Consider the following 13,011-nt stretch of genomic DNA (forward strand, 5'->3'; position numbering starts at 1 on the left):
ATATATATATATATATATATATATATTAGGTATTTTCTTGATTTTAATGGTTTTAACAATGAACATGTATTAGTATTTTTATAACAAGATGACTTTGTTTTTATATGTTTTTAATTGAAATTGAATTACATACACCGTAGGGCTTTTCAAGAGAGGACAAATTAAGAGGCATGAGTCAGCACCACATTTACTCAAGGATGCTTATAAACCCTGTGTCCTGCCCTGTTAATGAAGGTACTCCAAAGGTCTTTTGCTCTTAGTGATCCTGTGACATGAATTGCCTCAGCAGCAGCATCTGCTTCTCCTGCATCCTTCCTGATCCGTCCAGTGTGAGATCTAGGGCTGTTCTGTTAATCTGAGGGTTTAGAATTATTGAGAGATCTGAGGTCCTTTGGCTCTCTTGACATTTAACTCAGTGACTAAGTCATTTAGTTCACCCAGACCAATGGACTCTGCAGCCTAGAGCTGAATGTCATGCCACTTTAAAGCCCTAAAGTTGATTCTCCTATCAGTGAGAAGCTGTATATGAGAGCAGGCATTTGGGGGGTGGGGAAGCCTAGGAACCATGTTTCCAAGAGATTCTTGTTGAAGTTACAGAGAAAGGAAGATTGATGAGGAAGTTGTGCTACAGGGGAACAGGAATAGCACAATCAAGGCTGCTTAAATGATGTTAAAGGTCTCTTTCAACTCACTAGTGAGAATTTAACATAAGATCATAAATATTAAAAGACACATAACAGCCCTTTGGAAACTGAGCTTTAAGCCTGACTTTAAGGTTTTATTACTATTTTGCTTTGTTACCATGATTGGCCTTTGATGGGTCAGACAGATAGCTACCCTCTGTGGTACATCAGTAGTAGACAAGTGCTCTAGGAAGAAAGCCAAAGGGGACAATGCCTTGTTTGCTGTAGCTTCAGCACTGAGAGTCTTATAATAATAGAATAAGTTAGACCAAATATGTGACTTCTAGAAAAGTCTACCACATGGAAACAAATAACATGTTTTGAAATTACTTTCTTTCTTTGAGGCCACCTTGAAGTGGCCAGGTACCAGAGTACCAAAGATCAGGTCAGCTTGAGAGACATTACTGTAGTGACTAGGCAGGATGCTAATACTGTCATGAGGGTAAATTGGTGGCTTGGAATAGATAAGTGTGGATCAGATCAGAATGTCAGGGAGAGAGTAGGCTTGGGAAACAAGGATGAAGTTTGAAACTCAGAAACACAGGATGCGGGACTTTGCCATGTAAACATACTCCATGTCTCTAAGGGGCAGGGTACTCAGGAAGTTGTGCTGGGCTAGATAGCTCTAATGGATTCACTGAAAGCTGCTGGTTGGGGCATAATTGCCACACAAATGGGCATTGTGTAAGGAAAAAGAAATCTGCCATCTGTAAAGGAGAAGAAAATGGACATGTTTTCTGCATCATCTTATTAAATAAGAACTTCCTAGGCAGTTGGCAGTATTTTGTTTTTGCCCCAGCTGAGTCCCATAGCTTAAAGACTTGCCAGTATTTCAGGATCAATATGAAAATTCCTGTTGTTTTGCTGATTTAGGTATTCACTGAAGGATTGTGTGGGAGGCAGACCTGAAAAGCAATTCTGTGCAAGTACAGTAGGCCGTGTCTCCTTGAGGACTTCGAAGGAGAAACTTGCCAAGAGCCTCTGGGGCTTTGGCACGTTTGCTTTAGTCCTGATACCTTATGCCTTGTGCTGAGATTCCTCCAGTTCCCTAGCAAAGGTTTTCACTCGCTAATTAATGTTGTCCGTGTGTGCATGTGTGTGCATCCATGCATGGGCTGCAGCACACATGTGGAGGTCAGAGGGCAACTTTCAGGAGTCATTTCTTTCCTACCGTGGAGTCTGGGGATCAAACTGGAGTCATCAGACTTGGTGGCAGCAAGGGCTTTTACCCCCTGAGCCATCCTGCCAGCCTGTTTTCATTCTACCCTATCACTTAGAGTGCCTTCCAGTAGCTCCATCGATATCTAAGGGCTTTCCTCTCTCCCGATGAGTTTTTACGGTCTCTAAGGATTGACAGGGAGGGTGGGAGCGGTACAGAGGAATGAATGAGAGTTCTGACATTTAAATGATGGATAATAATACGCAGATTATTATTATCGTGGTGATCATTTTCCAAAACAACTGGCTGTGCTTCTTGGTGGGTAATGATAGTAGAGTCTTAATGACACCCTGAGTCAAGCCAGTCAAGCCTATACTATCAGCTTAGTCAGTTTGATATACCAAAGGCATATGGCTGACCTAACAGAATTTTTCAAGAGAGAAAGAGAGGCGAGATTGTGGGAGAAAGAGGAATATCTGAGTTGTCCTTTGCTGGGTTGGGCTTTAAAGCATTTATACAGGTCCCTTCTTCAGCCTGTTCTGGACTTTCTCCCTCTTCATGCCCTGTCTGCCCTGCCCAGTGTGAGAAAGTACATTGGTTCATTTCCACCTGATGGCATCTGTGTGGGACCTGAGCCATGGAATGCAGCATGCTTCCATGGAGTTTATATGGAGCCAAGTCAAGAAACAAGCAAGTTGGGGAGAGGCCAAATGCCTGCCTAGTGTAGTTTCTCCAGTTCACTGTCATTCCAGGCTGGGGTACATTCTCCAAGCTGAAATAAGCCAAACTGGTTTGCAAAGGGACCAGGGCTTCAACGCTTTATCCTTAGCTCCTGGAGCAGAATTCTGAGCACTGTAAGTCAGCACTTTCTACTTCCTGATCATCAAATTGGTTGATTCTAGGTTAGAAGCTCACTGGCTAGTACACAGATACACAGAAGCTGCTGGCTTGTGTTTCACCAACCCCCATTTCCCTCATACTTGGGGTTTTCTATTGACTCTGCAGCTTACACAAAATTAAAGGGAAAGACCCACCAAGAGCTAAGGTTTCCCATGTTCCAGAGGATCCAACCCTTCTTCTGGTTTCCAGGGCACCAGGCACCCACATTGTGCACCTCCATTACATACATGCATGCATACATTCAGGGAAAGCACTCGTACACATAAAATAAAATAACAGAAAATCTTAAAGGGAGGAAGAGAGTCTAAAGTTACAGAACAGATTGCCCTAGAGACTCTCCTGCTTTGGGGGACCTCAGCATGCCTGTTGACTAGGGAAGAACGTCCCCTTGATATGTAGGCATACTTCATCTTCTGACTTGCAAAAATGAGGTCATTTCTCAAGGAGGCACAGAAGGTGGAACTTTAGTCAAAATCCTCTTCAAAAAGTAGTGAAGCTTTCTAACTCTGACAAAGAAAAGATCAGAAATTGCTTTAAAGTGTAGACTCGGGCCTGCAGAGGGCAGGGAGGCAATGCCTTCATTAGTGCTTCCAACTAAGGCCAGTTCATCACGAGGCTTGAGCCACTTCATTTCCATCTTCAAAGTCTGTGTTCCAGCAGTGTTGTGCTTATGACTGGAAGGGATCAGGATTTTTCAGATTTGGGGACTTTTCCCTTCTTGCTTCCAGTACTAATTGTATCTGAAAGAGATTTGAGAAGGGGCTTATATCTGTGTGTTTGGGATCATATCCTCAGATGAGGTGGAAGAATCCAGAATCTTTCACAAGGATCATGTCAAGCAGATTCACCGACTCTTGGTCAAATCACTGAAAATTCCTTATTCCCCAAACTCAAGGGGATGAAGACAGTCACAAGCCACAATCACAGTGGCACATGCCTGTCTATAATCACAGCTTTCAGAAGGCTGAGGCAAAAGGACTGAGAATTTCAAGCTAGCCTGAGCTACATAGAAAGCCCTGTCTAAACAAACAAGTACATAACAAACTGGTATCCCTCTGTAAACATCTGATCTTCTGCACTGCTTCATCTGCCTCTGTTAACAAATCTCTTTCCTCTACCTTAGTTATGCCTGTTCCCTGACTCTGGCCAGTTGCTCACACAACCTAAAGTCTCCCACCGTTTCTCACCTCATTTTGGCTCATCACACTGCTTAACATTGAGCCATCCAGTTCTCCAGCACCAGAGCTCCTTTCTGGTTCAGTGGTTCCATCATGCCTATGCCAAGAAATCTTAGTGTGGTCCTGGAGTAGCAAAGGACATTCAGTCTCCTTGGGAAGCATTCCAGCCCTTCTGGACTGAGTTTTTAGCACTTCCCTTCCGTGTCACGTGAAAAACTAACCGTGTGCCTCTTCTGTCTTCTCGTTCTGCTGTCTGCTGTGTTTCTTCTACTTTGACAATCCAAACCTGGCGTCTACTCTACCAGGGAAGTTCTCTCTGACTGAATAGCTCTCTTGTGCATTCATACCATGTCTGTTACCTTTCTAGATCTAAACTTCGCACAGTACTCTAATGCTAATTGCTCAAGCATTGGACAGTAACATACCAGTAACTACATATTTAGTGAAGCTTCTTATTCGCACGCGCGCGCGCGCGTGTGTGTGTGTGTGTGTGTGTGTGTGTGTGTGTGTTTGTGTGCATGCCCATAGACATGCATGCAGAGACCAGAGGAGGATTCCAGGTATCCTTATTCCTTTTTCACCTTGTTCCTTGAGATAGGGTCTCTCATTGAACCTGGAAACATAATGCTTTGCAGCTAGGCGAGCTAGCCATCAGTCCTCAGGGACCTTGATCTTACAGTCTCTGCAACTTCTGCCCCAGGGGTTGAGATTACAGTCCTGGGTAGCCGAGCACAGCTTGTATGTGGATACTGGGTATCTGAACTCAGAACCTCATTTTGGGGGCAGCAAACGCTCCTCCTAGAGCTCTAAGCGAAAGTTAAGACTTGTATTGCCTAATAATAGCCCTCTTACACCTAGTTTTCAGATGGTGTTTGTTAGCATTCTTCATTATAAAGTATGATTTAAAAGCAAACTCAGACACCAGTCAGTATGGTCTCTATGAGATTCTGCCTTCACATACTGTTGCAGGAAAAACCAACAGAAGATCACAATGTATCCTATTAACTTCATCTTCAGATACTTGCAAAACAGAGGCGCGTGTGGCTCTATGAACACATGAATATGCAGAGACATGGCTGTACTATTGGTTTGGATAGGAACTTGAAGCTCAAAGTAGATGGTGAAGACGATATTCATTCTAAAAGTCAAGAAAACAACTGGTCAGATCCTGCTCAGAGGAGATATTCTGATTCTGCAACAAGTTGTCTCCAGAGATGCTCAATGAGGTGGGGAACTGTTGAGAAGGCAGTACAGTTTTTTAGGTGCCCTTTGTTGGGAGGCTAGCTCTAAGACAGTTGCTCATGTTTTTTCAATTACCCTCATTTTATTAACAGATGAAGATAAAATACTCTGGGATTGATTTTAGTAATAAACAGTTACAGAAAGATGTAAATTGAGCAGTAAAGTTTCCTCTCCTGTCTCTGTTTTTCCTTCCCAGCTATAACCAATAATCAATATTAGTATTTTTATGTGTCCTATTCTGAGTGTGTATGCATATGCAGTAGGAGCCTATTACTCTTTTTCTTCTAAACTCTGGTTTTAACTAATTTATACTGGACAACTTTCTCTACACACTATTTTTTCTCTTTCTGATTTTGTTGAATTCACCATATATAATAGTCAATTGTTGATTTTAGCAGCTCTCTGTTGAACATGTAGATAATATCCATTTTCATTGGCAATGGTAATGCTGTAGTGAAGATCCTCATGAATTCTATATCAGTGCTATTTTATTGATGTCCCTAGATCCTAAATGCATAGTCTCTAGTGAGAGCAAGTGCCCCAGTGTCTCTCAGAGTGTGCCACCAGCGTGTCCTCTTTCCCCTTTCCTGCTTTGCTCACGCTCAGCTCTGCCTATCCCTATGCTTGGCCATAATCAGTACACACCCATCTGAGTCCCTGCCGGAATACCCTAATGAAAGATGTGGGGGACTCAAAAGGTGGCACTGTCACAAGAATGACCCATCCAGACCCCTCACCCATTGTCTGCTAAGTTTCCCTATTACAGCTGCTTAATGACTTCTTAATTGCCAAATCAGGTTTCTTAATTGCTAAATCAAATGCCACCATTTTGACGTTGCTGCAAAATCCAGAATTATTTATGATCCCATCTCTAGTTCTTCTCGTCCCCATTAATTATAGACTCTCTGGGACTTGTGAAGAAATGGAGAGGCCTGAGGCCTGAAGACTTTGAATTTGGGAGAAAAAAATTAAATACCCCTAACTTCCAGGTTCCACAAAGCCAGCACGTGACAGATTGCTTAACTAAACATGAACTCAAGGTATGCAAAGTTAGTCCCTCCACCTAAAATGTCTGGAGTCACCCTCCTTGTCCATCCTCAAAGCACCCAGAGTAGACTCTATTTTCTGAGGCTGCTCCAGTGGCTTTCCCTTGCTGTCTTCACAGTTAATGTAGGCCCCTGCTTCTGACACATCATACTTCCATTGGCAGAATCCAAGTAGCCCTGGCAGCTGCTGAAGGCCAAGCCTTAGAGTTGCTCATGTTGTCTTCCCTTAGTATATATTTCTGTATAAATGTTCTCCATTTATGCTTGACTGATTTGTTTGTTGGGGGAAGGTTGAGAAAAAAATAAGACTTAAATTCAAATCATAACCATTCAAAATGGAGACAGTATATGATGATGTTGGCATATTTTTCTGCTCAAACATTAATTCTGTGGAAATATTCTATGAGAATGTCAACAATTAGGTTTTTCCCGGCGTTATGTCCAGACAAAATAATAAAGATTAATTTGCTTCTTCATAAAAAAACATATGGAGTAAGCTCAAATTCTCAGTCTGAAATAATCTCTTGACTCCCATGATTATGAAAGCATTGGCATCCAGGCAGATTCTATACAAAGGACCAGGTGCGGCACCCTGCAAGATAAACAGTACCTCGGCATCAGAATGCCAGGTCCTCATGAAGAAGGCTAAATACCCTCAGAACCATTGACTAAGAGGTTTACATATTAGTGCTTTAGGTGGTGATGGTGTCTGAGAGGGACGAGGTGTCTGTCTCTGAGATGCTACCACCCCCAGCTCTCAGTGTCCAGTTCTCAAGATGAGGCTGCAGATCTTGGTGACAGTGGGAAGCTAACCTGTTGTTTAGAAGTCTCTGTCTCTCACGCTGAATCCTTCACATAGAGATTTCACTTTGGTTGACTGAGACATAGCTTACCTTCATAAAATTCAACCTTTTAAGTGTATGATGCTATGCTCTTTGATAAATACATATGGTTGTATAACTATCACCACAACCCCAAATTTTCTCATGTCCTTTGGAGTCTGTTCCTCCTCTACAACCAATCTCTATTCACTCTGACCTAGTTCTTTTGTTTGGTAGTGGTGGTGGTGGATAGTTGATGTGGGATTCCCCTCTGTATGCCGTGAATATGTTTTATTACCATTTGTTAATTAAGAAGCTGCTTTGGGCCTATTGCAGTGCAGAATAGAGCAAGGTGGGAATTCCAAGCTGAGATAGAGGAGAAAAGAAGGTGGAGTTAGGGAGATGTCTTGTAGCTACTTAAAGAGACACACTGGAGAACCTTACTAGTAAGCCACAAGCCTCGTGGTAAAATACAAGATAACAGAAATGGCTTAATTTAAGATGTAAGAGGTAGCTAGAAATACATTTAAGCTATTGGCTAAACAGTATTGCAATTAATATAGTTTCTGTGTGATTATTTCTGGTCTGGGTGGCTGGGAAATGAACGAGCAGCCTCCTTCTACTTGATGATGGGGTGGTGGTGGCAGTGGTGGGGTGGTGGTAGTGATGGTGGTCATGGTCCTGGTGGTACGTGTGGTGGTGGTGGTTTGCTCTACTAGGGATCAAATCCAAGGTCTGGCACATGCCGAGCAAACATTCTAGCACTGAACTACATCCACAGCTATGTGACACATTTTCTAACTCTTGTTTTCCCTTTTCCAGGTAATCATATGTAATTGGAATCATGTATATCCTGGTTTGAGTCAGGCTTCCTTCTCAAAGCCTTTTTATTTGAAGTGTGTCCATGTTATTACCTGCAGATCAGTCTAATGGAGGCGATTCCCCAATTGAGGGTCCCTTTTTCCAGGTGTGGCAAGTTGACAAAACTAGAAAAGTACTAACCAGCACATGGTTGAAATATGTGATTATGGGCATGTCTGCTACACCTGATCTTGGAATTTAACTTCTCTATCTGGTCTAGGGAATTTGGCCTTAATTTAAGAAGGATGTGTCTGTGTGCTGTCTGGCTGTTGCTGTAGTCAGCATCTGCTATACTGAACAGAGAAATCAGTTCAAAATTTGTTTGAGTGGAAGATCTTATCTTCCTGTGGTTTGTTGTGAGGTCATGGTAACCTGATCAGTCTAGTCAGATGGTTGTCAAAGACAAGAAGAAAAAAGATAAAAACTTGTGGATCCTCCATGTCCCTTTGTAACTTTCAGAGTACTACAGTAACCAAATCAGCACCCTGACCAGGAAATTTGGGCAGTAACCCCAAGAGCAGTTAACTAAGATGCAGTACTTATCCCAGAATTGATGAGGGATCCTGACTAAGGAAAATGTACAGCCCAGGTCACAAGACTCTGCGGGGTTCTTGTAGCTTTCTCACTCCTCTGCTTTAGCCAAATTGAAAGGAGTGGAGACAAAAAATGGAAACTTGTTTTCTGTGATTTTTGCTTCAGGAATTTGCCCCTTCAAACCCCTACCTGCCAGCCACAGTGCTACATGCGCTCTTCCTGCCCACTTCTCCAGAGGTGCCATGGCAGTGACCATTCCCAGGCACCCTTGGTAGGCTTTTTTGCTGTGGGCTAATTTAATATTCTTATAAATGTCATTTTGGACAGGGTGATACAGACTGAGAAGTGTGATGTCCTGTGCTATTAAGATGAAGAGGCCTGATTTTGTTTTCAGCTCATGTTCTCGCTACAGGTAGATGTTTCAGAGCTGAGCTGTCAGAATATAAGCACTAAGGGAAGTTGGAAAAAACAATCACAGGTTTTGATTATACCAAATGCCCAGGAGTTTTGCAACTGTTCACCTAGTATCACCTAAGCCTGCACAATAGTGTGCCCTTTCATTGTCCAATAAGTAGTTTTCTCAGACTATTAGTGTTTTTAGATCAAGTGACTTGCCCAACTTTGTATTTTCTACATGGCCTGAAGAAGACCGAGTTGGCAGAGCCTAGAGATCAATTCAGAAAGGAAACAAGAGAATGGAAATGTCTTTGGGCACAGTTGTGAGGAGTGGGGAACGTTCATAAAGAAATTCATTTGCCAAGAGAAGAATGCAGTGATAATGGGTACAGGGAGAGAAAGGCATTGATTAAAGAAGCTGAGGTACCACCTCATTTTAGTAAACACAGGTTGATATGACTGTAGAAGACATCAAGGGGTAGCCATAATACAAAAAGAAACGAGTCTTAATTATCACTCATGAGCCATAAGGCTTATAATTAAAATGTTCATACTGGTAGCACCAATGAAATGTTCCTTTCTTTGAAACGTGTTACAATTTTTAGTTTGTTGGATCATAGGAATATTCACTAAAACACTCCACAGATCTCACCCCTTTCTCAGCCAGAGAGGCAATGAGATGAATTTTGTGCCCCAGCTTACACTGCTATTGGTCCGTTTTTGCACTTAGATTTCCAGTGCACTGGCACTCATCCACTAATGAGGTCCTTGTCATCAGGAGGAAGAAGGTAACTAAATTATTGATGAATTTGGATCACATGTATGCCGTTATAATAATAAAGATTTGATTTTGGTTATTCTTCAGACTTTGGGCTGTGAATGGCTTATGATGAAGTAATTTTCTACTTTTTAGGATGCTGCACCATCATTTAGCTTGATAAAGTCCTTGAGCCTACTAGACTGTTTGGTGCTGAAACTATAGCAGAATGTAAACAGACTAGTGCCGTGACCTTATTCAGCCATTCAGAAATATAGTTAGTTCTTTTAAAAGTTTTATCTCCAGTCCCTTCAAACTGGCAACAGGTAATTCCTATCATACTAAGGTAGTCTGATGATCAAATGACAGTGTGACATCCTCGTGAGAAGTAAAAATGACCTGGATGACCTGCGATTTTAAGAACAAGGTTTGAAACTTGTAAATTTTTCAGTCTGTGTACGCTTGTCCCAGATTATAGCCCTTGAAGTAACGTACATTGAATGTTGAATGAGCCAAGGAAATGACTACACTTAACAAAAGAGTGTTCGATGTGTTTATAGCAACTGCTTTGCTCTCAGAGAAGAGCTCTGAGTTGAGATTAAGTAGTAAACTATGACTCTATTTGGGAAAAACAGGAAAAGATACACTTAACTTCTAGCTAAAACTGAGCATAGGTTTTTTTCAATAGCTTATTCTAATTCTTAGTTTTCCTTCTGCTGTCGTGATACAGAGTATAACCAAAAGCAACTTGGTGAGGAAAGGGTTTATTTTATCATCTTACAACTCACCATCCTGGCCCATCACTGAGGAAAGCCACACAGGATAGGCAAGAACTGAAGCAGATTTCAGGGAGGTACTCTGCTTACTGACTTGCTCCCCATGGCTTGCTCAGCCTGCTTTCTTATACCACCCAGGACCAGAGGTGGCACTGGCAGTGAGCTAGGCTTTCCCCCACATCGACAGTTAATCAAGAAAATCCCCTACAGACTTGCCTAAAGACAATCTGATCAAGATATTTTCTTAATTAAGAGTCCTCGTAAATGACCCTAGCTTGTATCAAGTTTACAAAAACCTAACCAGGAGAACTTTAAATTATAATTTAAGTATCTTGTGTTTGGTGTGCTCCCTCTACAATGTTGTGGCTTGTTCTTCGATGCCTTTAACATTCAGACATATAGCTTGTTCTTTAACATTCAGACATATAGCTTGTTCTTTAGATTTTAGCTGCCATCTTGCCAGAATAAGTGTCACTGTATTTTAAGCTTGATTTTTTCCCTCACACTCACTCACTCTCTTTCTCTCTCAAATTGTCTTATTTAAAGAAAAAGCTAAAAATCATACTTCTGAGTCAGAGTCCATATTTTGGTATAAGACTTGAAATTTTTTTTTTACTTCCTGTTGCGTCTATCTGGGCACCTGAGAAGTCTGGATGATGGGTAGTGGGTGCAGTTAACTAAAGCCTGACCAGCTCGTTCAGGCTTTTGGACTTGAGACACAAGAGAATTCCTTACTAACTGATGGAAACTCAGTCTGTGTTCCTAGCTATATTTGAATACATGTCTTCAACACAGGAACACTGCGTCTATTCATTTCCACAAACAGGCATTCCGAGAATTAAGAGCTCGTGTGGTTAATTTGTGTGGCATCCTAGCTCATATCATCTGTATCTTATTCTTGGTGTCATCCATCTCTTCAATTATAAGATTGTAATTTATTTGTAAAACTTTTCACATTGAAATTACACAAGCATTTGATAAAAATAAAACCTCAGTAACACTCTGGTGAGCTTGAACTAGGATAGGAGTCACATTCCCAGAGGGATGTGTACATCACTCCAAAGGGAAGGTTTGCAAACTCACGTGCTCCCTGGGTTTCAAACTCTTTGCTGCATGCCTGGCCCATTCATTGCTATTTTCTGAGATTCTCTAGTAGTTCCTCATATTCAGAATCAAGCCAGTAAGATTTTTTTTTCCTTAGTGCTATTGCTGTTACTCTAAACTTTAGAGTCCAAAGGGAACAGCCTGGCCTTCTCAATCCTGCACAGAGTGCTTGGGTGCTAAACCAGTGGGAATGAAATTCATACAGTCTGGGTTTGTATGAATTAATCATAGAGGGTATTCATGGAGTCATCCTTACTGCTCTATTGAATTGCCTTAAAGTTTTCTGTTTCAAGCAGCTACATTACTTAATTAAAACAAGGTTAAGCTTTAAAAAAAAATCTTCCATTGAGGGTCCGTGAGAAGCTTGTAGGTAAGATTGCTCACTGCCAAGCCTGATGACCTCACTCAGTCCCTGGGCGGAAGGAGAGTACCAACTCCCAAGGGTTGTCTTCTGACTCCCTAACACATAAGCCAAAGTCCCCTTTCCCAGGACATTTGTCTCTGCTAATAGACATGTACAGGTGATCTGATGTAGTTAGTAATAATAATAATAATAATAATAATAATAATAATGCATGTGTCATCTTGCCATTTGTTTCCCTATGTTTTGTTTCACCCTTCCTAAGCTGGTAATTATTGTTTTAAATAGTCTACTGGTCACCTTTATGTCTTAATAAAGAGTTTCAAGCCTTAGGATCTTGTTCTGTCCACTTACGTGGTCTACCCTGGTTCTCCAGTCTGTTAGATAAAGCATTTGTCTGTACATTAGTGTGCAGATGTAAAACAGAGCGTGCGTTTTCTTCAGTTTCTCCTGTTTGGGGCACCCTGCTTCATGACTTACTTGTTTTTTCTCTTTAACGCTTCTGTTTTGTTTTCTAATAGGAGCGGTGAGCTTTGGCCCCCATTCATGTTTAAGAACAAGGGTCTGGGTTATTTTTCTTTATAGATGGTGTGGGTTTCCCCTGCTGTTCTATATGTAGATCTCATTTCCTGTTATTGCTGCCCATGAATAGGAAGTCTGTGGGGAACTTTGATCTTAGCAATTTCTCTGTGGGATCAACTGAGAGTGGGCTGGGTTTTAGATGGTCCAAATATCAGGGTAATGGAGTTTACACATCCCCTGGCCCACCTGATTCTTTCCAGTTTTTATAAAGCTTTGTGTTTTGGTATTATTTTAGACTTAAGGACAAAGTTACAAAAAAAATTTTAATTTTCTATTCATCCCTCACTCGACTTTCCTTAATATTATTGTCTTACCTGCAGTATAACTTCCAGGCATTTTTTTTAAGTTTCTGTATAAATATAATTCTCTGATTTTTTTCCCCCTCAAATCAATCGTGATTTCCAAAACAATGCATGGACCTAAGACAGGTGATGGGGCAGGGGAAGAGTGAGGAACGTCTGCAGGCCTCGCAGACCTTGGGCAGACATCAGCTCCCCTTTTTTCTTTCCACCCCAATGCAAACCCCCAGTCTCTACTTCAGCTGCCCGTGTGCTTAGAATGCTTGGGGCAGGTGACTAGGCAGCTCACTCCTCCCTTCTCAGCATCCCATT

At 41.7% G+C, this 13,011-nt stretch overlaps 1 protein-coding gene across 2 annotated transcripts in view; it reads left to right on the plus strand.

The window, feature by feature from the left end:
- The window catches only part of LOC121440639 (E3 ubiquitin-protein ligase MARCHF3), a 146,000-nt gene that overhangs the window by 25,823 nt on the left and 107,166 nt on the right, over nucleotides 1–13,011 (plus strand). The window lies entirely within an intron of this gene.

The sequence above is a fragment of the Microtus oregoni genome, unplaced genomic scaffold, assembly GCF_018167655.1.
Source record: "Microtus oregoni isolate MIOR12 unplaced genomic scaffold, Mior012 000069F_ref0000032, whole genome shotgun sequence".
NCBI classification, from domain to species: domain Eukaryota; kingdom Metazoa; phylum Chordata; class Mammalia; order Rodentia; family Cricetidae; genus Microtus; species Microtus oregoni.